This window comes from Podarcis melisellensis, assembly GCF_964234715.1.
Source record: "Podarcis melisellensis genome assembly, chromosome: 6".
In the NCBI taxonomy this organism is placed as follows: domain Eukaryota; kingdom Metazoa; phylum Chordata; class Lepidosauria; order Squamata; family Lacertidae; genus Podarcis; species Podarcis melisellensis.
In genome coordinates, this window is record NC_138538.1 from 38,473,298 (window position 1) to 38,497,148 (window position 23,851).

At 41.4% G+C, this 23,851-nt stretch overlaps 2 long non-coding RNA genes across 9 annotated transcripts in view; one reads left to right on the plus strand and one right to left on the minus strand.

Annotated features, from left to right (window-relative positions):
* The window catches only part of LOC309372677, a 30,250-nt gene extending 20,940 nt beyond the window's left edge, over positions 1-9,310 (plus strand). For both annotated transcript variants that reach the window (XR_014169597.1, XR_014169598.1), the window contains exons 4-5: positions 3,468-7,119; positions 8,227-9,310. This is a non-coding gene — a long non-coding RNA (uncharacterized lncRNA). The remainder of the gene's footprint in view (positions 1-3,467; positions 7,120-8,226) is intronic.
* On the minus strand, positions 1,580-19,726 carry LOC309372676. Of its 7 annotated transcripts, none has more exons than XR_014169590.1 (5): positions 19,546-19,726; positions 18,375-18,453; positions 11,366-11,531; positions 9,310-9,394; positions 1,580-5,764 (listed from the first exon to the last, which is right to left on the minus strand). It is a non-coding gene; the product is annotated as an uncharacterized lncRNA (long non-coding RNA). The 7 variants fall into 7 exon arrangements; XR_014169591.1 differs by lacking the exon at positions 18,375-18,453 and having other exon boundaries at positions 1,580-3,361; positions 5,531-5,764; positions 19,546-19,721; XR_014169592.1 differs by lacking the exon at positions 18,375-18,453 and adding an exon at positions 6,962-7,013 and having other exon boundaries at positions 19,546-19,718.
* Positions 19,727-23,851: the final 4,125 nt, after the last annotated feature.

Consider the following 23,851-nt stretch of genomic DNA (forward strand, 5'->3'; position numbering starts at 1 on the left):
GATGGGATGGTTACTTAGCACTACATTGGCTGCAAGCCTGAAGCATGCATCTGAAAGACTGGATTGCTGGAGCATTCCTTATCTCTTAATTGTATATATTCCACATTAAAGGGACCACAGCACTGAAAACTGTACTGCAGGTGGACATGTTAATTGCAGGAACTCTTGGGACTACCAGGCCATCTTTTGCAGGGAAGGTAGTGGCTGGGCTGGAGCAGAAGAGAGGTGGTATTTTAAGAAGCCTGGTTCCAAGTTGTTTAGAGTTTTGTAAACTAGAAACAACACCTTGAACCCAGCCCAGTAGTATATAGGTAGCTAGTACCGTTGCTTCAACTAATCTATTGTAGAAGCTTTGAAGAAACCCAGCAGATGTTTTGCTGAGGATGTTTGGGGAATTGTTGAGTTTTCCCTTGCACTAATAGTAGCCAGTTTTCCAAAGAGTCACCACAGGGAAGCAATCCTTTAGACTGCCTGGGCAGTCTAATAATGTTGTGGTAAAGTAGCCAGAATTGGCTGTCGTTTCTTGCATAGAACTAATGTGGTTTCTGAAGTTAGGCTGTCATGTGTGTTTATTAGTACATCTATTTCAAACAATATATGTAGCTGTGCCGCAGAATGGGTATCTTGAATCGTAGACAAATGGATGGATGGGCTGAATAGCAAGATAGTATGAATGAGTGGGAGAATCCTAGAGCTCTTCAGTGAGAAATTTCAGGCATGCCTGAAAGCTAGAAGGAGGAGCTGGAAGAGCTGATACCTCAGTCCCATACTGTATTTCTATAGCACATTGTTGGAGTGACTGCTTATTTCAGCTCCTATTGTACATTCTTGCTAATGATTAGAAGACAGGGATGTAGCCTGACAGCTGTGCCACAGGAAAGATGAAAGAGCAAAGGAGAGAGTGAGGGTAGGAAGTGTGGTAGAAGTTGTGACCTAAAGCTCAGGTAAACAGAGCATGGATTAGACAATGACCAGTCAGAACAATAGAAAATTGGGCTTAGGTGCTTAATTACAGACAGAGCTTAATGGAATCAGAACAGAGAATTAGGATGTGTTCACATTACTGCCTTAGAGCACAGAAATGTTATTTTTCACTGTGTTTCACAGCACTTCCCCCCCACCCCCACCCCGTTCATATCACCTTAAGGGCTCACATGGTTGTGAAGCTAGTTTGAGAAACAAAGCATCAAACATTAGCATCCTACAACAAAGTACAGGATATATATGTTATGGATAATGTGGTGTGAATATGTGTTAAAAACCCAGCACTAGAAATGCAGTGAGTGCTCAGTGAGTGTTCAGCCTCAATTTCAAAAGATGACAAGTGGTACCAGCAAGAAAACATTGGATTGTAACCTCACTTTCTAGCGCAGCTGCCCCTGTAGAGGGTTTCACCAACCAGCCATGCCATCTCCCAGGATTCTGTAAGCTAACGCAGCTGGTACCACACCCATTTCATACTTTCCAACTCTCGCTCTACACTTCATGGCTAGTGAGCATATTCAGTCCTTATTGACGGGGGTGGTGGGAGCTCGCCCGGTTACATTTTTCAACAGGGTTGGTTTACTGGTTTTGGGGGTGATTGTTTGTTTGTGGAATTCTGCAAAGCTCAGGGTATTCCCAAGTATGAGGATACCTTCATCTTGTTTTTTAGTGGCTATGTTTCTATCAGCATTTGCCACTTGAATTGTTAGGCAGAATGATGTCACATCCAGGAACACCCATTTCACATGTTATCATGGTCTGTGTCCTTGCACTTCAAGAATAACTGAAGAGAAAGAGTACATCGAAACAGCTGGGTGATATCTTTTTCTTTAACACAGTGTGTACATGACTGTCTCCAACACAACTGAGATTATGGTTTTCTGGACCTCACCAGAACTAATATTGCCAACATGTTACTTTGCTCAAATGGCTGCATGTGGAGTAGCATCATGTAACCATTTGTTTGTTCTCACAGCACAGAGTAGAATCTTACTGTGATGCCTCATTGGCTTGTGTAGAATGCTCATCTTGCCTTTCCGGCATGCTTGACTACCTCTTGTTTGATTTAGGAGGAATATCTAGTGAAAAAGTAGAATATCTCTTCTCAGCACTGGCTGATCAGAATTTGGCAGGCTTTCCTGAAGGAAACAAAATGGATTCGTGTTGATTCAGGTTCCTTTCAATAATACATCTAGCAATCCAAAAATGTATGAATCATCTCACTTCTTAATAGCCGATGTATCTTTTTGTCAGAACTGAGTGAACTTTTAAAAAAGAATCTCCATATGCAGCCATTTCAGCAAAGTAACATTTTACTCTTTATAGAAGGGTGGTCCAATGCCCTGCCGGCCTGCAAGGCATTTTTCGGCAGCCCCTGGCAAGGCAGGGAACAGGAAGCGACTCCTTGGGCAGGAGCTGCTCTAGGAAGGAGGTATGACGGCTCTGACAGGGTCTTTGAGTCCTTGTGTCTCCTTCCCAAAACCTAGTTAGTGCTTTCCCAGCTGTAGAAAGGAGGTGGGAGGGCGCTAAGATCCTGTCAGAGCACTCATGTCACCTCCTCAAAGCTGGGCAAGTGCTTACTGGGCTTTGAAAAGGCTGTCATTCAGCTTGATGCCCAGTGCAAGCAAACCGGTCACACTGCCTTAAATCCAGTGCTGCCCTCGCCCCTCAGTGCCAGGAAGGAGGAAATGAAGGATAGGTGAGAGCTGTCCCTGAAGCAGCAGAGACCTGGAAATTGTGCTGCTACTGGTGGTGAGTTGGGGGAACTCCTCATTGTCTCTGGAGCTCATGGGTCAAGGGCCTGGCTAGGGAAGAAGGGATCAGTGGGGTGGGGTGGGGAGGAGCAGTGGAAGTTTGGGGCAATCGGGGTGGGTAGATCTCTGCTGTGTGGAGTGTGAACAATTAATAGTAAGGCTTCCACAATCCTTCTATAGGTACAGTAATACCTCCGCAAACATCCGCCTTGTCTAGCATCCATTCTGGCAAATGTCGGCGGCAAACCCGGAAGTACCAGAACGGGTTACTTCCGGGTTTGCTGCTCACACATACGCAGAAGCGGTAAATCGCGCTATGCACAGAAGTGCAAACCACTCTGCGCACGTACGCAGATGTGGCGCTTTGCCCTGCATCCTTTTTGGCTAGTGGCCGGGGCTCTGGAACGGATCCCAGCCACAAAACGAGGTACGACTGTATATTTTCTTTGCCCTTTATTGTCAATTCGTGCTGCCTGCCTCTAGCTGGAATCACTGTTGGAGAGTGTAAGAGAGAAAACAGATGATGGGGGTAAATAATACTAGGGCAAAGAGGAAAAAAATATGCGTGCTTCTCTGTTGTTGTTGTTTAGGTCTCTGCAATGCGAACAATAGTAGTGCAGCCTCTGCAGCAAGAAAATGATAAAAGATAACGCCACTCTTCTTCATTCATTTCTGTGCCCTTGAATAAGGTGATTTTTGTGGCTCCCCACCCCCTACCCTTTCATTTAGACTGAGATTAGGAAGACCAACTATGCATATGTCCCAGGGTATGGTCTGAAGGCACTGCTACTGGTGCTGAAACAGCTACTTTGCTGAAACAGAGCAGATCTGGGTGCATCTGGTACCTGGATGGGAAAGCTCCTGGGAACTGTATGCATGCCACTTTGGGATCCATGATGTAAAAACGGTGGGATTTAAAATTTAAGAAAATGCAAGTGAGTGCATTTCATTCTAGTTCTGCTAGTTTCCATTTACCGGTATGTTGTATTAAAAAGATCTCTAACAAGTTTTCCCATTGAATTAGATGGAACTGAAAACATAGATTTGGATATATACAATAGTTATGACTGTGGTACACAAGAAGTATCTCTCTAGCAAATATCACCCATCAATAAAATCAAAAGGGTCCTACTGTGGGATTCCCAGGCTTCAGAGACACACAGTTTTGCCCTTAAGCTGCATTGCTCCCTGTTGTCATATTAGCAAATCCTCTGTAATCTGCTCCTGGACCACCATTTCAGGAATGCTAGGTTAACTCTGAAACATCTAACACATTTTAGCCAATCATTATGAAATGTTTTGTTGAGAAAGAAAAAGGGTTTCAGTTGTTGAGTCACCAGTAAACTATGTACCTGTTGAGTATGAAATATTATTTAGCTCTAGGCAAAGGTAAAATAGCCCAGTTCTAATTATCTTGCTGTGAACAGGAAAGAATGTGAGCTGACCTACAGGTAGAAGCCTGTGAATAACGTCCTATGGCATGTTTAGTATATTATAGCTGGAAGAACAGCAGTGAAGGGGTTGAATAAGCCTATTCTCTTGGATGTAGCAAACAAGTCTCCTCCTGTCCATAAATGAAGTTATTAAGAGCCATCTTGGTCAACTGACTGATGCAATTATTAGACAAAAAATATATAGATCACTTATTGCTAGCTATTGGGTGCTTCTTTTCCTCAGTGGAATGATGCCTGAGGATATGCTTATTTCAGTCTTGTTCTTTTTTTTTTAATCCTAGAATCCCTATGGTCCACCAACACATTTTAAATCTATGAAGCAAGAGTGTATCTTCAGTAGTCCTTAACAGTCAACGCATAACTAATGTGTATTAAGAGATCTTTAATGGGCATTCTTGCGTGTCTTGCTGAATCAGCTTAAGCAGCACCTGGTCCAGGAAACAGGCTGGTATCACAGCCCTCAGCAGCTGCTAAGTGATCCACTGGAGAAGAAAAAGCAGTGTCTCTAGATTGTATTCATTCATGCCTATTTCCTAGTTGGTCTACAAATATTTATATTTTGGTTAACGATGTTATATTATAAACAGTGTGTAGTTTTTTTTAATATAAACAACTTGCGTGAGGGTTAGGTTCCAGGGGCTGTGCAAAATTGCTTATTGCCGGAACAACCCCACAACTGAACATGTGCGACCATCAGTGTTTTCCTCCTAGAAAAAAGATGCCGGTATGGCGGACCCTTGATTACCCCCAGCAAAAAGCACTGGTGACCATTCCTACCTTTCTGGAGCTGGCACACTGAGCGGATCTTGTCCACCATGAAGGCAGAGAGCTTTTAAGCCCAGAGGCCTGGTGAGACTTTTCCAGAGCCTGGGAATCAAGGCAGAGAGCTTAAAGTTTTCTGCAATGGGAGCTTTCAAGCTCTCTGCCTTGCATGGGAGTGTTTAATTTGTGCGATTGCATGCTGCCAAGCTGCCAAACATGTAAAGCTATAATTGCACAAGTTAAATGTGCGCAGGTTGCAAGTCAACTGTACTTTCTGTCAGGTGTTTGTACACAACTTAGGGTGAAATTTGTAGAAACAGAGTATAAAATTAAAAGCAAAATATCCATTTGTGGGGGAGGGACATATGGCATGCTTATCTCCCTACACTACAGCAGCCAGACTCAGGAGAGGTAAAGGGAAGAGCACAGGAAGTAACTGCATCATTCACCCCTCCCATGTGGTTTTCCTGTGACTGGTCTTCCCAGAACTGTATGGAAAGCAGCCAAAGGAAAGCTGTAACCATTCTAGATAACTTAAGAACCAACCAGCCACTTGATGGGTTTGGGTGCTCTTACCAGTACTATGTTAATTATAAACAACCTCTTCATTTATTATTCTGTGTTTTCCACACTTGCCAGAGAGTAGTTTCCTCTAGGAGTGCTGCACTGGAAGTCCTCAGGAGGAAAATGTGAATGCTTATGATAAGCTTTCGCTTCATTTCTTTTTCCAATGCTTTATTACGGCATTTCAGCCACAAACACAAGAATAGAGCACAGAGTCCTTGTGTTTCATAATCTCTCCAGCTGGTCCTATTTCAATTAAAGAGGAAAAATGAGGTACTACATAGCTGTTACAAAACATCTTACGTGGCAGCATGATAATTTGCATATGTGGTAGGAGTCCAGGAAGGAACCATCGCCTGGTTCATGTTGACATTTTACTTGTCCTTAAAAGGACTTGGTGGAGGGCGGGGGAGAGAGTGAAAGAGCTGGCAGCTTGCTATGAGTATTAAAAAGAACGAACGAACGCTATTTGCTAATAACTGTAGTTTGCAAGGTGAAATTAAAACATTGCTTCATGGAAATTGTTTGGTTCTTTAAAAATGCCATCTGTCTGAAGATTGGTGGTTTTAAATATAGCCTCCAAGCACCTTTTATACAACCTCCAGTGCTGATAAGGAGCTTGATAAAAGCTTTTATCTATGCCAAAGGGAGATGTTTCATGCTAACAAGTTTAAAGCCATGTAATCTCTACTGTCCTTAACACCCTAGTAGGAAAAGGGCACTTGTCTTGAGATTTGTATAATATCCAATAATTTGCCTTCCTCCTCCTGTTTTTACTTTGAAAACCTGCCATATAGAGTATTTCATCTTTTGTCATGCTATTAAAAGAGAAGTTGGCTCTTTTTAGTTTGTCTGAGTTTACTAATCACCAGAGCATCCAGATTATTGTTCACTCAGCTTGGCTTCTTTATATTTTAAAGTAACCTCTATACCAGGCTTCCTCAGCCTCGGCCCTCCAGATGTTTTTGGCCTACAACTCCCATGATCCCTGGCTAGCAGGACCAGTGGTCAGAGATGATGGGAACTGTAGTCTCAAAACAGCTGGAGGGCCGAGGTTGAGGAAGCCTGCTCTATACTGTCTCTCATGAACGTTTAGTCTGAGATATCCCATATTATCTCTAGGTAGTTAAAATACTGTTTTTAAGTTCCATATATGACTGCTGCAGGAAAAAAATGTTGTTGCACTAATGTTTCCTGCAGTAGCAACAAGTAATGTAGACGTCATACACTTGTGTACACACATCCTTAAATTTTCATGTACATGATCTGGGAAATCTGATAGGATAGGGTTCTCAAATGCTGTTTAAAGATTTGTCTCTGTGGCAGAGAATTCTTTGTTTGGATTATGTCGATCTGAAAAGTGCAATTTATAATTTATACTGACAGTGTTATCAAAAAATCATAATAGGCATTATTCTTCCTTACTCCATAGGTTGGCTATACCTTGCTGTTACAGCTCGAGTGGAAAGCTGTCACGTATCTTTGCTGAATAAATCTAAGGACGAGAAATGTTTCAGATTCCATTAGTTTTGCTCCTCAAGTTTCAAGTAGCTGAAATACCAGTGCTTGTACTGATACAAGGATGGCTACCTTCATTGTCAGTAAGTATAAAACTGCAGATCACACACAATGCCATCCACAAACAATTGAAACAGGGTGGCTCAGCCCTACTCCTGGAATTGCCCATTTTAGGGCCATTTGCAGGACTCTCTTGGCAGAGATAATGCTAATGAGCCTTCTGCTTACATGTGGCAGTGGTAGAGTGACATAGAAGCAAGCGTAGAAATGCCTCTGCTCAATCCAGCCCCGCCCCCCAGCTTGGAATAAGTGAGGGTTGGACTGCAGCCTAACTTGTGGCCTCCTGATATTGCTACACTGCAACTCCCATCATCCCTAGCCTGCAAGGCCAATGGTCATGTATGATGGGAGTTGTAGTCCAACATCTAGGAAATCAGTTCCCCCAATTCCAAATTCACAATAGTATGTTTGCAGCCATGCGAGGATAAGCAACTTGTAGACTGCAGCCTAAATAAATTTAACTAAAATGAGAGGGAAGATAACAGAAATACCGTATTTTTCGCTCCATAAGACACACCTGACCATAAGATGCACCTAGTTTTTAGAGGGGGAATGCAAGAAAAAAAATATTTAAAGGGAGCGCTGAGCAGAGCCTGTATGCATCCCAGGCTCTGCTCAGCTCTCCCTTTCACGAGCTGCGAGGAGCGTGTGTGTGGCGCTTGCAGGCTTTTCCCCAAGGAGGGAGAAGGGAAAGCCCCCAAGAGCCACACACATGCTCCATGCGGCTCTTTAAAGGGAGCGCAGCTCTTGGGGGCTTTTCTGGGAGGTGGGGGAAGGGACAGAGCTTTGCACTCTGTCCCTTCCCCCGCCTCCTGCAAAAGCCAGGGATAGCCCTGCGGAGGCTTCACGCAGCTAAGCCAGAAGCTAGAACAGCTGTGCAGCGCTCCCTCTAACTGTTCTGGCTTTGGGATAGCTGCGCAGCCTGCATTCGCTCCATAAGACGCACACATATTTCCCCTTACTTTTTAGGAGGGAAAAAATGTGTCTTATAGAGCGAAAAATACGGTACTCCATTAGAGTGTGGAGAGGGGAAGGTGCTTCATCAGATGAAAAAGTAGAAGGAGCTGGTTACAAAACATTTAAAATATTCACAACTTTTTAAGTTTTACTGTGTGTATTACTGTCACTAGGTGCCCTACAAAAATTGACGTATGAGCCTATGGTCAATTTATAAGAGACCATCAAGAAACTGATACATCAAGAACAATGATGGGATCAACAGAAAGTTAACACTGGTAACAATGCCAAAACCTCTTTTTCAAATCGCCACATTACAGCTGGTTCAGAAGGGTCCCTTCATAATACTGCATTGATGGAATGAAGTTAGCAACTTAAGTGATTTATCTGATACTCTCCTAAAACCTAAAATACTCCATGTGAATAAGCTGTAACCTGACATTCAAAGGGGAAATCTAAATATGTCTGTGTGCACAAAAGATATGGAAGAATGGCTATGCCTGACTTGTATGCAAAAAGCAAAAAGATGAGCTACATGCAGTGGCTGTGGCACCAGTCCAGGCAGCTCAGCTAGCCAAAACTTTATTGCACCATGCCACTGCTTCTGCTAACAAGCCAGGCAGAACCACCCCTGGCTACCCACTGGATTCTTCTACTCAGCCACAGGAAAGCATACCAAGTTGATTGCATGAGAAATAAATCACATGTCAGCTCTCCATTTGATAGTCAGGACCTTCACTGTGTTGCTGGTCCTCAAACCTGACATAACTATCTATAAGCAAAATGCATTTAGCCAACCAAACTACTCCATGCCAAGGCTAGGTGAACTCAGACAGACTAGCAAAGGGAAGGCAATATCGCCACCATTTTCTAATGGTGTACTTTCCTGAGAAATACTGTTTGATGTGTTTACCCTCAAACCAGCTTCAGTCCAAAAGGAGAAGTTATGCCACGTTTGCTTTGTAGTTAAGGTGAGGTGTGTATATTGGAGACAGCCATTGGGGCAGTTGGAGGAGTGGCAAAACAAATAGGTAACACAACTTGAAATGCAGTGAGGAAATGACCTTGCTGTGTTTTAAGCTGCTAATGTGTAAGTAGCCCAAGTATCCTGCAGCCAAGCATAGTGAATGTTTGATGATGATCCAGAACTAGCTACACCTAATTTTAATGCATCCATCATGGTAAAAACAGCTGTCTGTACTACACAAGCTGGATCCAATGGGGTGGTGCAGATGCTGGACAAAATAAGCCCATACCTGTAGGGTAGGAAGGTCAGGCCACTTCCCTCTGTGCTGATTGCACCTCAGCAAAAACTTCTATATAAAGCTGCTGACGTGGCACCTGCAAGAAAAAAGTGTCAACATAAAAATTAATGACTTGCTCTTTAAATGCAGATGCTTTGCAGCCCAATAAGGAAGTATTATAGTTAAGTATTGAACCGGTCTGTTTTCCAAAGGAAAAGAGGTTGCTAGGGACTCACTTAGCTCAAAGGAGTAACTTTAAAAGGAGTTAAGATTTAAAAGGTAAAGGGACCCCTGACCATTAGGTCCAGTCATGACCGACTCTGGGGTTGTGGCGCTCATCTCGCTTTATTGGCCGAGGGAGCCGACATTTGTCCGCAGACAGCTTCCAGGTCATGTGGCCAGCATGACTAAGCAGCTTCTGGCGAACCAGAGCAGCACACGGAAACGCCCACCTAGCAGTTCGAAAGCACGTCAAAGTGCAAGTAGATAAATAGGTACCACTCCGGTAGGAAGGTAAGCGGTTTTAGATTTGGATTGCAGCTAAATAGCTACTCACTGCCTGGACTTCTACACTGGATGTCTTAGTCCCCTTATCTGGAAGAGATTTTATTGCAGCAATACTGATTTTTGCTAGCTTTCCATCAAAACACAATGCACAAAGAAAAAGCAACTGTAAATATAACTCTGTTATTCAATAATTACTATCATTTTTTACTAACTTCTAATGCAGGAACAGAACAAGCAAATTGTGGATGGTGAATGAACATTCCTGGCATTTGCAGCAGAGAGATTAAAATAAATAGTGCATGAGAAATGAAATTAAAGAAGAAAAGTAGTATTTCAATAGACTGAGAAGGAATACACAGATGAGAGGTGTCTAAGATTATGGAGACACTTAAACATAAATAAAGGAAATGTAATTTTGTAAAGAAGAGAGAGACTATGCATGCAAAGGAGAAAGAAAGTCCAAATGAGAGGAAAGAAGAAGCAACCTGAAGAACTCAAGATTGGGAAACCAAATAAAATCCCAGTAATCATAAATAAACTAAATACATTTTTAGGGATTCAGCATAGTTGTAATATTGTTAAGGAAGTATTGTTTCATTTTTACTATTATTATGCAGTGCAGTCAGTATACATAGCACTTTAAAGAGTAACAACAAGAACGGATCCTGGCTCAGGGACTTACAACGTCAAATTAAACAGTAGGAGCAACAGGAAAAATAGTGAAGTCAAGAAAGAACAGAAATGATAAAAGTGAATGAGTGAAGAGATTACTAAAGCAAGGCATGACCTACAGGATCAAATCCACAAGAGGGGGGATAGTGTAAGATGCTGTGGATTTACATGCAGGGCAGTTACTGTAAAATGAGGACAGAAAGCAAACTAAAAATGATCATGTTAGATTTTACATTAGAATAAACAACCTCAGGCAGCTTTGAAAGGAATTTAAGAGAAATAGAAAGATGGGATCCAAACACTAATTTTTTGAAACAGAAGAAATGATAGCTACTTAAGGACCAATCCAAAAGATTAAAAAGATGGCTTAAGAGGAATAAACAGGAAGAGATATATTTATTTTATGTATTTATAGGCTGCCTTTCAGAATTGCCTCTTGAGGCACCCCAACATGTTAAAAACAATCTATGATGTTGAGTAAGAAACCAAGGCAGGAGAGGGTGAAGAGGATGGGTTGTGAATACAGGAGAACTGAGAACACAAAGTAGGTTGAAAATAAGTAGAAGAGACAAAAGAAGAAATAAAGTGGTGGCAAAACACAACAGAAATGAAGAATGAATCCTTGAAGTTTCATCAACAAACTATATATTAATGTGTGGTTGGGTGCTGGTGGCTCACTCCAGGAGAGAGCAAGAGGACCATAGGACTGCTGCCAGACACGCTGGTGTAAAACAAAAATATTGGGGGTCCACAAACCTTTATGGCAGATGCCAAGAAGGTTCAGGATTTAAACCTCGGTATTAACTGGCGCATACAATGAAGATTACAAAAACTGCGGGAGAACAGTCAGTAAGAGGGTTAGCAAGAAATAAAGACAAACGGTGGATACCTGTTCCCTCATTGGTTTCTCTGTGTGCCCTGGTTTCTATCTGTCCTTCACAAGCTGTTCTTTCCCAGGGTCAAAGGATAAAGGTAGAGCCTCAAGGGACAGCATGTTCTCAGGCCCTCGATGCTCTCTGCAAGTCTTGTATTTGGTTCTCTCAAGTCTCCTGACCCTGTAAAATGAGAACAGAGTATGATAGGGCAGTTAATGGGGGAAGAAAGCATCAACCCTTTCTGCTAGAAGCGGCATAATTTCTTGCCTCTTGGGCTTCAGTGGCTAGCACTATGTTATAAGAGGAGGCGGCAGGCCTGTCACACCCAACAAAACTGGCTTTTCTGCCCTGACCGGCAGAGTACCGTATTTTTTGCTCTATAAGACTCACTTTTTCCCTCCTAAAAAGTAAGGGGAAATGTGTGTGCGTCTTATGGAGCCAATGCAGGCTGCGCAGCTATCCCAGAAGCCAGAACAGCAAGAGGGATTGCTGCTTTCACTGCGCAGCGATCCCTCTTGCTGTTCTGGCTTCTGAGATTCAGAATATTTTTTTCCTTATTTTCCTCCTCCAAAAACTAGGTGCATCTTATCGTCTGGTGCGTCTTATAGAGCGAAAAATACGGTAATTTGCCACTTTTGGAGTAATTAAGAACATTTATATCAAGAAGATACAGAGAATGGTGAAGAGAAAAATAAGCAAAATAATCAATATAAGAATTAAAAGGTCCAAGAATAAGAGAGGGGAAGGAATTAGCTATGAGCCAAAGAACAAGAGTAATGCAGAGAATAGAATATGGAAAGATATGAGTACCACAAAGAAATGAGAGGCGGGGGGAGTAGGGAGAGAATATGAAACTGGTAATAAGGGGGGGGGGAGTAACTACAAGCACGACCATGCTCTGTAACATGAAATGAGTGGGAAAAGGGCAAGCAGATTAACTAAAAAGTGGTAGAAGTAACTCAAATGAAGAGTTACCTGCCTCGGTAAGAGCAAACAATGACAGAAATGGATTAAAACTGTGTAAAATAATTCTTTCATTTACTGCTGAATGGCAGTTAAAGCCAAAATATGCCAGTGAGTGTCATTGGACAGCAATAGTATTAGGAAATGAGATTGAGCAGGGACTAAGATTAGGTAAAATATCACCAGCAATAAAAAGTAAGAACACCACCCCTCATAGAAAAACTGCAAAAAATAAGTATCAGTAGATATGGCAAAGGGTAAAACCAGTGAAAGGATCACAAGGCATTTGGTACAGTAGGGGAAGAGGGTGGAGGAAATCAAGTGTTCCAGAAATGAGGCAATTACTTGGGACTTTCCTTGCCTCTCCTCAAAAGGGGTAGTAATGAGGACTTAATTGTGATGTAGCTTGCTTGCTCCATTGACTTCAGTGGTTGTACGTGATTAGCGAAAATGGCCAGACTGTTAAGTTAATAAGATAAGGTTTAATGCAAGTAAGAAACATAGCCATCCATTAACATTAAACTATGTAAAATAACAGATCTTCTTTTCTTACTATATAAATAGGTAAAGAAGAAAATGAAAACTTTAATGGATAAAATGTTTTGGGGTATCTTTTTCTTGCTTTCAAATGCTAGCATATTTACCTTATAAAATATTCTGGATTCTTCAGGTTTATGCATAATAGAATGTTGGCATACATTTATGTTCATATTTTCAGCATTTGTTTTATTACAATGAAAGTAGAGCACATGCTAAACCAAAAAATAGGCATTTCCTTCTAGGAAACTTGAAGAGCAACTTTCTTTACAGTGCCTTGGATTCTGAAGATGGTACCAGCACAAGAGTGTGTCTTCCTCTGGAAGCTGGTTTCACATGGTGGCTTAGATTTTCCCATCTTTGTATCTAGCACCATTTGAAATCAGTGTTCTAGGAGCAAGAATTACAGCACTGGATCCAGAGAAGAACAGGAAGCATTTGGTAACATTCACATGTCTTTCTCTGTGTCTCAGTAAGAGATCATGTTTCAAGATGTAGCTTAAGTTATGCCTAGAGTACAAGAAGATGCATTGTAGTACTGAATGGATGCCATTCTACTCCTTGCATGCAGCAGTGAAAGCTGCAAATGGAGAGCCCACTGCACTTAGTGAGACATGCAAAGAAATTGGGCTTGGGGGAAGCAGTCTATGGTGGAACTTCCTATGAAGGGGTTGGGATCCAGAGACACCTGGTCAACCCTTTCCCACCCCATCAAAAGCAGTACATCTATGCAGAGCTTTCCACAGGTGTACTGGGGACTCTTGCACACTCTGAAGAACCCTCGGCCAACTTCTGGCTAGCTGTCAGATTGCAGCATTACAGTTATACTCCATAAAATATGGCTAACTTTTGCCATTTCTCTGTTCAATCTACATTGGTCCGTGCTATTCAGGACCACTGCCACTTTTCTAATCTAGAAAGGATTCTGTTAATTTAAAATTATTTTATTTGCATTAATTTCACCACCTTTCATTTTCCTGCCATAGTTATTTGAATTCCATCAGCTTTCACACTAAAAACACTGTTGCATGCAACTTCAATGGTTATTCCATAAAAATATAAAAGTGAGGAAATTTTGAATATAACATCCTTCTTTTTGCTTCAAATTAATGCATGCTTAAGTACCAATAGTAATGTGGGAAATTCATATTTTACTTTTGGCTATTTGAATGTTGATGGTGATAAGTCATATAATTAGGAACATAACATTTATTGAGCAGTAGTACTATAACTATATTTTTTAGGCCAGCTTCTTCCAAACTCTTTCAAAGTAAATACCTAGTATTGCATTGACTAATAAGATGCATTGACTAATACGACCATTGTTCAAAGTTTCATAGGCTATGATCTGAACAACTTGCAAGTACTCTTAACAGCCAATATGGAACTGGAAAAAACATCTCTTACACAGGCTGACCGATTTCTCTTGGTGTTCAGAGTCTTAGTTTTTGTCTAGCACCATTTGAAATCGGTTATGATGTAGGGGGAAAAGCAACTGCAATGCATATGCAGAGTGTGGTTTAAAGATGCTCTCAGCTGAAAAAGCTCTATGAAGAGATGCCTTTGAAACAATGATATGACTATTGGTTTTGTGTCTCTTGTGTGGGCAGATATTGCAGTAACTATCTGTAAGTTCCACTGCAATAGATATCTGTGGGCTTCACTGTCTAAATCCTCTAGCTGGAGTAGTTGGAGATGATAGCACTGTTATTCTGGCTGTAGACTTCAAAGTGTTCTGCTAATCCAGCCCTATTACTAGAACTGTAAAAAATGTTAATACGCAAACATTGGGGCTAGATTATTCCTTGAGGCTTATTATTATCTCCACCTTGTTTTGACTACCTTGTTTCATGCACCCCCTCCCTTCAATATCATTTCCATTATTATATGCATAATAAATATATATTTAATGCTGGACAAGCCAGTTTCACTCGCAGATTGGATAGACTTTGAAGAAAATGGCTTGAGGCAGATAATACCATATTGGCCCGCATATATGCCGCACGCTCCCTAGCTGGTTGGCCTGACACGCTCCCCCCCCCCCAGCTGGGAGGCGGGCACACCACTCCTCCCCCCCCCCAGCAGCTAGGGAGCGTGTGCCACCAACCAACTGGGAGGTGAGCACGCTGCTCCCCCCACTGCCAAACATCTAGGGAGTGTGCGCTGTCAGCTACCTGGGAGGTGGGCGTGCCACTCCCCCCACCCCCACCGCCAAGCAACTAGGCAGCGTATGGTAAAAAGTTGCGAATGTAAGCCGCACTTTTAACTGCTCAGGGTCTGAAATTGGAAAAACGTGTGGCTTATATTCAGGCCAATACGGTACATGATAGTGGACTAGACATGTCACTGACCATTCCTCTGCATCAAATGAGAGAAGCACTGTAGTCTGTTTGTACCAGAAACAACTATGCTGAAACTGCAAGAGAATTTTTTTAAAAAAAACCATGACAAATAAATACTTGGGGGGGGGGAGAGACAACATGGGAATACAAAAGTTTTGAATGAATGCTGTCCAAATTCTTAGCAGTAAAAAATAGTATGGAAATGTACTGTGTAAAACCAAAATAGCACCAGTATTTTGAATCATGCACTACTGCTGACAGGCAGCAGACACAAAGTTAAGGCTGCTCACTCAGCCAAATCATTTTTTATATTCCATTTGGTAATATTTATAAGGAATAGAATTGAAAATAAAACAACTATAATGCCCTAAAGAGGCCCATCAAACCTCCACTTTGTGGAATGTCAGTTAACCTTTTTATTTACCCAGGCTTTTCCTGTTTAACTTTACTGCTGTATTTTTAACTCTTCTTTTTGTTACACTTTCGTTGAGTTGTTGGTTTTTACTGAAAATTGCCCTATGTTATAATAGAAAACATTTACAAACATAAAGTATTTGTTTGCTTACTTTAATCTGCTGCAGACAGAGGCTTAATGTCACCTCAATGTTCCCATTGCTCAAAGTTCCCACAGCACTCCCCCCACCCACCCAGCTACGTCATAGAAAAAAATAAGTTTGTGTTGTCCTGTCCAGAGCTGGACTTGTGGTTGGTTTGTCTCTAAACAAATCATGAGCAATAAGCTAAGAACAAACCCTGGTAATTGTTTGGAGCTAAACAAACACAATGCAGACCCTGGCTCATCTGCTGTACGACAGGAGCACGGGGATTTTGGAGTAGCATATAACAGCACTCTGCAGCTTTACATTAAACCATACTCTTTTTAACTATGGCTTAAAATGTAATGTGCAGATTGAGCCAGAGAGACCTTTGTACAAGAAAGACATTTGGTCTGATGTAATATGGTAATTTTTGAGGTGTTTTAAAATGGAAAAAAACTTCCTCTCTCTTTTCACAACAATGAAGCAGTATATAAATTTTGTTAAGCAAATAAAAAATTTAATTTGTAAATTCTGCTATGTGCAGAAAATGCAAGATGAAATCAGCAGAAATGTTTAAACCTGTGATATAAACTAACACTATATGGCACTGCTGTTTTACTTTTGTAAAAATGTGGGCTTTGTATGTAGTTTACAAATCATTCAGTTTTGCAACACCATCCATTCCCCAAACTCCATTTTATTTTTCTTTATATTTTCTGGAATGTAAAATCACATTGAGAATGATGGTGCCTATTAAAGTAAATGAATTCTATTGCAAAATAATACAAAACTGAATTTGTTGTTTCATTCCAATCTTTGTGCACATTTCCTGAGTTTCCTAGGCTATGCAAACCAAAATACACTTCCTTTTTTTCTTTTTTGCAATAGCTGCTGGGGGGAGGGATACAATTTTAATCTGAAAAACAGATTAGTGCTATCGGAACTGAATCCAAGGCCCACTTTCCCAAAAATGCTATTTGTGTTTTCAGAAGCTTTCACATTCAAGTGTTGACAATTTATTGCAGCCTTCTTTGGTATCATCCTCAGTTCATTATTAAATAGGATGAGAAACCTGATAACAGCACCTCTCCAGTCAGAACTGTTAACCTGAAATGTAGTCCTTGGGGAAATGAATTCTAGAATTTTGTTGGAATCTGCAATATTTTCACTAAAATTTGTTTTAAACTAGCCATGACAACAGGCAAACAGCTTTTCCAGCTTTTTTTCTAGTTATAATAATAATAATATTTTTTTATTTATACCCTGCCCTCCCCAGCCAAGGCTCAGAGCGGCATGATGTACTTTAAAAAATGGTTCTCAGTCTCAGCAAGTATCTCTTGAATTGCAATGGCAGGTGTTCTACTAGGTGGAAGTTGGGAACCAGACAAAAAAAGGGGGGTTGGTCTTACCAGTGATGAGTTCCTTTTCTACAGTGGTAAGGGTTGTCTGGGTTTCTCTTCCCACTTCATAAAACAGGACTTACGCAAATCAGGTATCTGCCATGCCCTGACTGGGAGAGAGCACCCTCCCTCAGTGCTGGGACATGGTCACGGGTCTACAGAGTATAGGTCCCTTGCTGTGTAACTTACTTAGAAAAGTGTCCAACAGAAAAACACACGGAAAGTAGAGAACAACATAACAGCCTCCAGAACAGAAGAAACAGACAAACCTACCCAAGTCCATTTTCAATCCATTCTTACCTGCCAGGTAAGCTACCCTCCTACCACTGACTATGCCCTGTCTGGGGGAAAAGAGCAGCATTTCCTTGACTCCTGATAGTTTAGGGTCCAAGCTGTTCTTCCTACTCTACCTAACAAAAGCCAGTCAGGCAAATTTGAAGGTATGGTTAGTGGATTATTTCCACGACTTCAGAATGGTGTTAAACTGCTATTGTCTATTTCTGATCTATGGATCTCAACACTCTTGGGGTGTCTAAGAAAATCTAAGAAGCTCATGATCACAAGAACTCGCATCTCATACAAGAAAAATAAGATGCTTAGAATCCACCCCCCTTTTTTAAAAAAAGGCTAAACACATACAGTCTTGGGGAAAAGAAAGCACCCCCTCTTTGGATTCTGTGGTTTTACATAATGGTATAATAACAATCAACTCCTTAGCAGGTTCTTAAAATTAGGTAAATACAACCTCAGATGAACAACTTGACATATTACACCATGTCATGATTTATTTAACAGAAATAAAGCTGTTCCCATGACTGTACACTCCCCTTGCAACAGAGAAACCCCCCCAGTAAATTTCCCCCCTAAAAAAGGAGCTTACTCCCTTCATCTAAACAACAAAAACATGTATATTAGTAACTTCATTTTATTTTTAAATTTAATTGGATGCTGGGGGCATGGGGAGTTGCTTTGACAGGTGTTACACTGGGATCCCAGCTATCATTTGAAGAGCAAGATATGGTCTTGAAGCCAAAAAATATCTGGATGGTGACTGCTGTTCCTTGCTGCTGAATGGCTCTTTTGGTTGGTATCTGCATGGCTCCACCTGACTTGTTTTTAGGCCTGAAATCCAAGCCCTCTTTGCCCAATTCAAGGCTGCTATTAATTATTATTATTATTATTATTATTATTATTATTATTATTATTATTATTACCACCACCACCACCAGATGTACTACCCACCATTCATCAGAAGGTCTGAGCAGGTTACAACAAATTTAAAACAGCTGAAACAGATTATAATCACAAGAATAGGAAGGGCCTGAAAACACACAATGTCAGTTGTTGAAGGCCAGGAATCTAGTGAGCCAGACCCACCAGGGGTGTGGAATTCCACAACTTGGAGGCTGCCACAAAGAATGCCTTCTCCCAGGCCACCACCCCTGAACTTTTGAGAGTGATCTGTGTTCTCTCAAATCTCATATTCAGAGCACTCTGGCTAGATTTTTTTTAAGGAGGAGCCTAGATTAGTACAGTACAGCCAACAGCTGTTGACACAATTCAGCTTCATTTAAATTTGCACAGCAATTCTGCTTCACACTATTTAACGCAAAATGGTAAATGGAAGCAACAGCTGCAAGGAGGTGGGATGAAAACATACCAAAATGCATGAGATATTGCATATTACTCCACTTGGCATACTACATACTTGTGTTTACCCTGCAAACAGATGTGCAGAGGAAACTTTGGATTTTCTTCTTGGGGTTGTTGTTTCTTAGGTGTTTTAATAGAACTCTTGCTATTAGAAGGTAAGAGTTGGAATACTGATAGCTGCTGAAAAGCAGAAACTAAGAAACCCAGGACTATTTTCTTGCAGTGATTTAGCAGAGGCATTTTCTACCCTCTCTTCAAGCAAAGACAGATCATACTGAAAGGTCTTAATGTGAGAAAAATCTGTGCTGCAAATGCTTCCTTCAGTAGATTTTGTGGATGAGTCTTGAGTGTGTTTCACAACAACCCTGCCACCCTGTAGGTGGCAAGTATTGTTATTCCTAACTTGCAAAAGGGGGTCAGAGAGACCAGTTCTATTCAAAGGGAGACCCACTCAAATTAATTTAGAAGGTGACCCACAATAATCTTATTGTTTAAAATTCCTACTGCAGGAATATATGCTTTCAGCTGTTTCGTATTTTAGTTGCAAGGCACTTTGAGTCCCACCAGGGAAAAAGGCGGAAAATTAATAACTAAATAAATAAATCTACTACTACTACTACTACTAATAATAATAATGGCAGCCATGTAATGCAATCTAGCATTATTGTCCTTACAATGTAGAGAGATCCGTGATGCAATCCAGTGTTTCACAACCAGCATGGGGCGGGGAGAGGGTGAGAGAAAATAGCTTGCAACAGACCTGTAAACGGCAGAACGCAGGAACCCTTCAGTCCAGCCACTCGAAGCTCTCATCCCAAGGAAAGGCGAGAAGAACCTGACGACGCCCCGCCGCTCCTCCTGGCGGCAGCTGAGGGACGCAGAGACGGGAAACGTCAGCGCGGTCCGCCACAGAGATAATAAATACAAGAGTGGACTTCACTGCCTTGAGAAGGCATTTCCGGGTTCACGCGGAGCCGTGATTTTTTAACTTCAGAATCCAAGATTCTACTGTGACAGTGGCAGGGCAATAAAATAGACCCAACAGATAGAGGAGGAGAGGAACAGGACAGAGATTTAATTTTCTTCCATTTGCATTCCAGATTGAGTTTACTGCACTTCATAGAAAAGCAATAGTGTTATTTAAAAAAAAAAATTAAACAGATTTTCCATATCAGCATTGGTTTACTAATGAGCTCAGACATGAACATAAGGTAGACATCAAAATAATCACAGTTCAACTCTCAACCCGACCCAACCCTTCTTACTGCACCTCCGCAAACAAAGCAATTTTGTGTTTTCTGCTTCTTTTACTATTGTTCTTTCCTCCAAATTTCTTCCTCCAATAACTTTTGAAAGAGTGATCAAGGCTTGGATTAGCAGAGAGCCCCCCCCCCACCCCACCCAGAATAAAAGAATACCTAAAACCTAAAAGCGAGAAACATGCACGCATAGTTTTTCCTCTGTGTTTTCAGCAATTCACCAATGGGGTAGGGGATGAAGGCCACAGTGGTTCTACTTACTAGAGTTGTCGATCTGCCAAAACCATGTTTAAAGATGTGAGATGCATTTTCATGATGAGAATCTAATACACACTGACCAGGCTTTCAAAATGCTTTTGATAAAGTTCCTTATCGAAGACAAGAGTACACCAAAAAACAGAAATAAAACTAAAAGGGTATTCATGCATAGAGATCTGTCTGTTCACTGGAAAGGCTCCAAAGCCCAACTGGACCTACAAAGGCAGGCCACCTGTTGCCCATATCCCCCAAACATCACTGACAGATGTAAATCGTTAGAATTAGCCAACATATTCAAATTCAGATCGTAGCAATAGACCCTGCTTCACTATTATACATGCCATATGCATGTTGCTGTTTCACTTTGGAAGCCTTTTTAGCTGAAGAGCAGGTAAAAATGCTTACTACTAATACTAATAATTAAAATTTGCAGTCAAATATTGATATAGCTGGAAAGGCACAACTTTTGTAGAAATAGATGAAAGTGGGATAGATCAATTTGTAGAACATGAGACTCTTAATCTCAGGGTCTGGGTTGGAGCTTCACAATGGGCAAAAAGATTCCTGCATCGCAGGGGGTTGGACTAGATGACCCTTGAGGAACCAACTTTCCAATTCTAAGATTCTATGATTCATCTAAGCTTCATCTCTATGGGTTGGAGATTAAAATGATGTGTTATGGATAGTAGCTTTCACTGCATGTAGCTGACCACTAGGTAAAGGTAAAGGTACCCCTGCCCGTACGGGCCAGTCTTGACAGACTCTGGGGTTGTGCACCCATCTCACTCAAGAGGCCAGGGGCCAGCGCTGTCCGGAGACACTTCCGGGTCACGTGGCCAGCGTGACAAAGCTGCATCTGGCGAGCCAGAGCCGCACACGGAAACGCCGTTTACCTTCCCGCTGGTAAGCGGTCCCTATTTATCTACTTGCACCCGGAGGTGCTTTCGAACTGCTAGGTTGGCAGGCGCTGGGACCGAGCAGCGGGAGCGCACCCCACCGCAGGGATTCGAACCGCCGACCTTTCGATCGGCAAGTCCTAGGCGCTGAGGCTTTAACCCACAGCGCCACCTGCATCCCTTAGCTGACCACTAGATAGCAGCAAATAATTATCCAGAAGCCTTTATTTTGGCTTCTGGGGAGTCTTTTGAATGCAATCTTTCTTTCGTTTATTTTTCCAACTCTACTGGGTGTTCAGTAGACAGTTTTATCCTTCATTGCCTTCCGATTCCAATAATTACCCTTCCTTCTGATAAGTAGCTACCCTGATCTAATAATTCTTCCTTCCCACATATCTACAAGTTTATTTTCCTTATAGCTTCAAATCCTTGTCCACCAACATGTTTGTACATATGCTATTACTCTCCAAAATTTAAATTGACTACACATGGTAATCTCTGGGTATAATGGGTCCCTGCCATGTGTAGGGTTGTGTAAAGAAAGTTTTGATTTTAGCCTTGTGACATTGTTTCGGTGGACAGTTTTTTATATGACTGCACCTTATAGAGACCAAATTGCAAACATGCGCTGGATTATGGAGAAAGCTAGAGAGTTCCAGAAAGACATCTACTTCTGCTTCATTGACTATGCAAAAGCCTTTGGCTGTGTCAACCACAGCAAACTATGGCAAGTTCTTAAAGAAATGGGAGTGCCTGATCACCTTATCTGTCTCCTAAGAAATCTCTATGTGGGACAAGAAGCTACAGTTAGAACTGGATATGGAACAACTGATAGGTTCAAAATTGGGAAAGGAGTACGACAAGGCTGTATATTGTCTCCCTGCTTATTTAACTTATATGCAGAATTCATCATGCGAAAGGCTGGACTCGATGAATCCCTAGCCGGAATTAAGATTGCCGGAAGAAATATCAACAACCTCAGATATGCAGATGACACAACCTTGATGGCAGAAAGTGAGGAGGAATTAAAGAACCTTTTAATGAGGGTGAAAGAGGAGAGTGCAAAATATGGTCTGAAGCTCAACATCAAAAAAACGAAGATCATGGCCACTGGTCCCATCACCTCCTGGCAAATAGAAGGGGAAGAAATGGAGGCAGTGAGAGATTTTACTTTCTTGGGCTCCATGATCACTGCAGATGGTGACAGCAGCCACGAAATTAAAAGACGCCTGCTTCTTGGAAGAAAAGCAATGACAAACCTAGACAGCATCTTAAAAAGTAGAGACATCACCTTGCCAACAAAGATCAGTATAGTAAAAGCTATGGTTTTCCCAGTAGTAATGTATGGAAGTGAAAGCTGGACCATAAAGAAGGCTGTTCGCCGAAGAATTGATGCTTTTGAATTATGGTGCTGGAGGAGACTCTTGAGAGTCCCATGGACTGCAAGAAGATCAAACCTCTCCATTCTTAAGGAAATCAACCCTGAGCGCTCACTGGAAGGACAGATTGTGAAACTGAGGCTCCAATACTTTGGCCACCTCATGAGAAGAGAAGACTCCCTGGAAAAGACCCTGATGTTGGGAAAGATGGAGGGCACAAGGAGAAGGGGACGGCAGAGGACGAGATGGTTGGATAGTGTTCTCGAGGCTACCAGCATGAATTTGACCAAACTGCGGGAGGCAGTGGAAGACAGAAGTGCCTGGCATGCTCTGGTCCATGGGGTCATGAAGAGTCGGACACGACTAAACAACGAAACAACACCACCACCTTATAGAATCATAGAATTGTAGAATAAGTTGCAGCTTATTTGCAGGGACAGGGGGGTGGGCCTTTTGCTCCTCTGCAAATCAGCTATAAAATTAAACGAAAAATCTAGTAACTAGCAAAGACCAAAGGACAGTACTGTAATATGAAAATGTGATCTTTAATATATATTTTATTTATTAAATTTATTAGTCACTTGTTACCCAAAAGTCTCCAAGTGACTTAAAGTAAAGAGCTCAATTAGGTTGTGGTGAAAGAAAGCAAAAATGAAAACATTTAAAAGGAACAGGAGCAAATCAACATATGCCCTTGAGGTTTTTAGCAATTTATACTTTCTCAACGAGAAGCATATTATATGTCAGACAGTTATTCCTAATGGTTTAAATAACAGTATTTCTGCAAGAAGATTAGTTTTACAGAGTCTGTTTCTACTTAGGATTTTTTAAAATACAGGTATTCATGTTATTTAAAAATCATATGGCACAAATGTGGCACTGTTCCTTTAAGGGAGCAGGTGAAGGCTGCCCCAGTTAATATACAGATGAGATCTGGGGGGAATGTATCATATCTTTGGGCCAGTGGGGTTATAATAGCATTCCAGACATTTTGTGTGTAAATGTTTTGAAATTTTAATGTATTATAATATGCCTCAGCATAATTCAGCAGAGAATTATGTAGTAGGGAGTAATTTCCTTTAAAGGAAAATGGGTTAAGTTGGAAGAATTAATGCAGGCAACTATCCTGGAAAGAGTAGTGCATTTTGTTCTAGGTGGAATCCGATGAAGTTTTTTTCTAAAGGAATTAGAATTAACTTTCATCTGTAGGAGATTGAAAATGACATCGTTGAAGCTGAGGATTTACTGGTGATCTGTGGTATGTATTGTTGTTT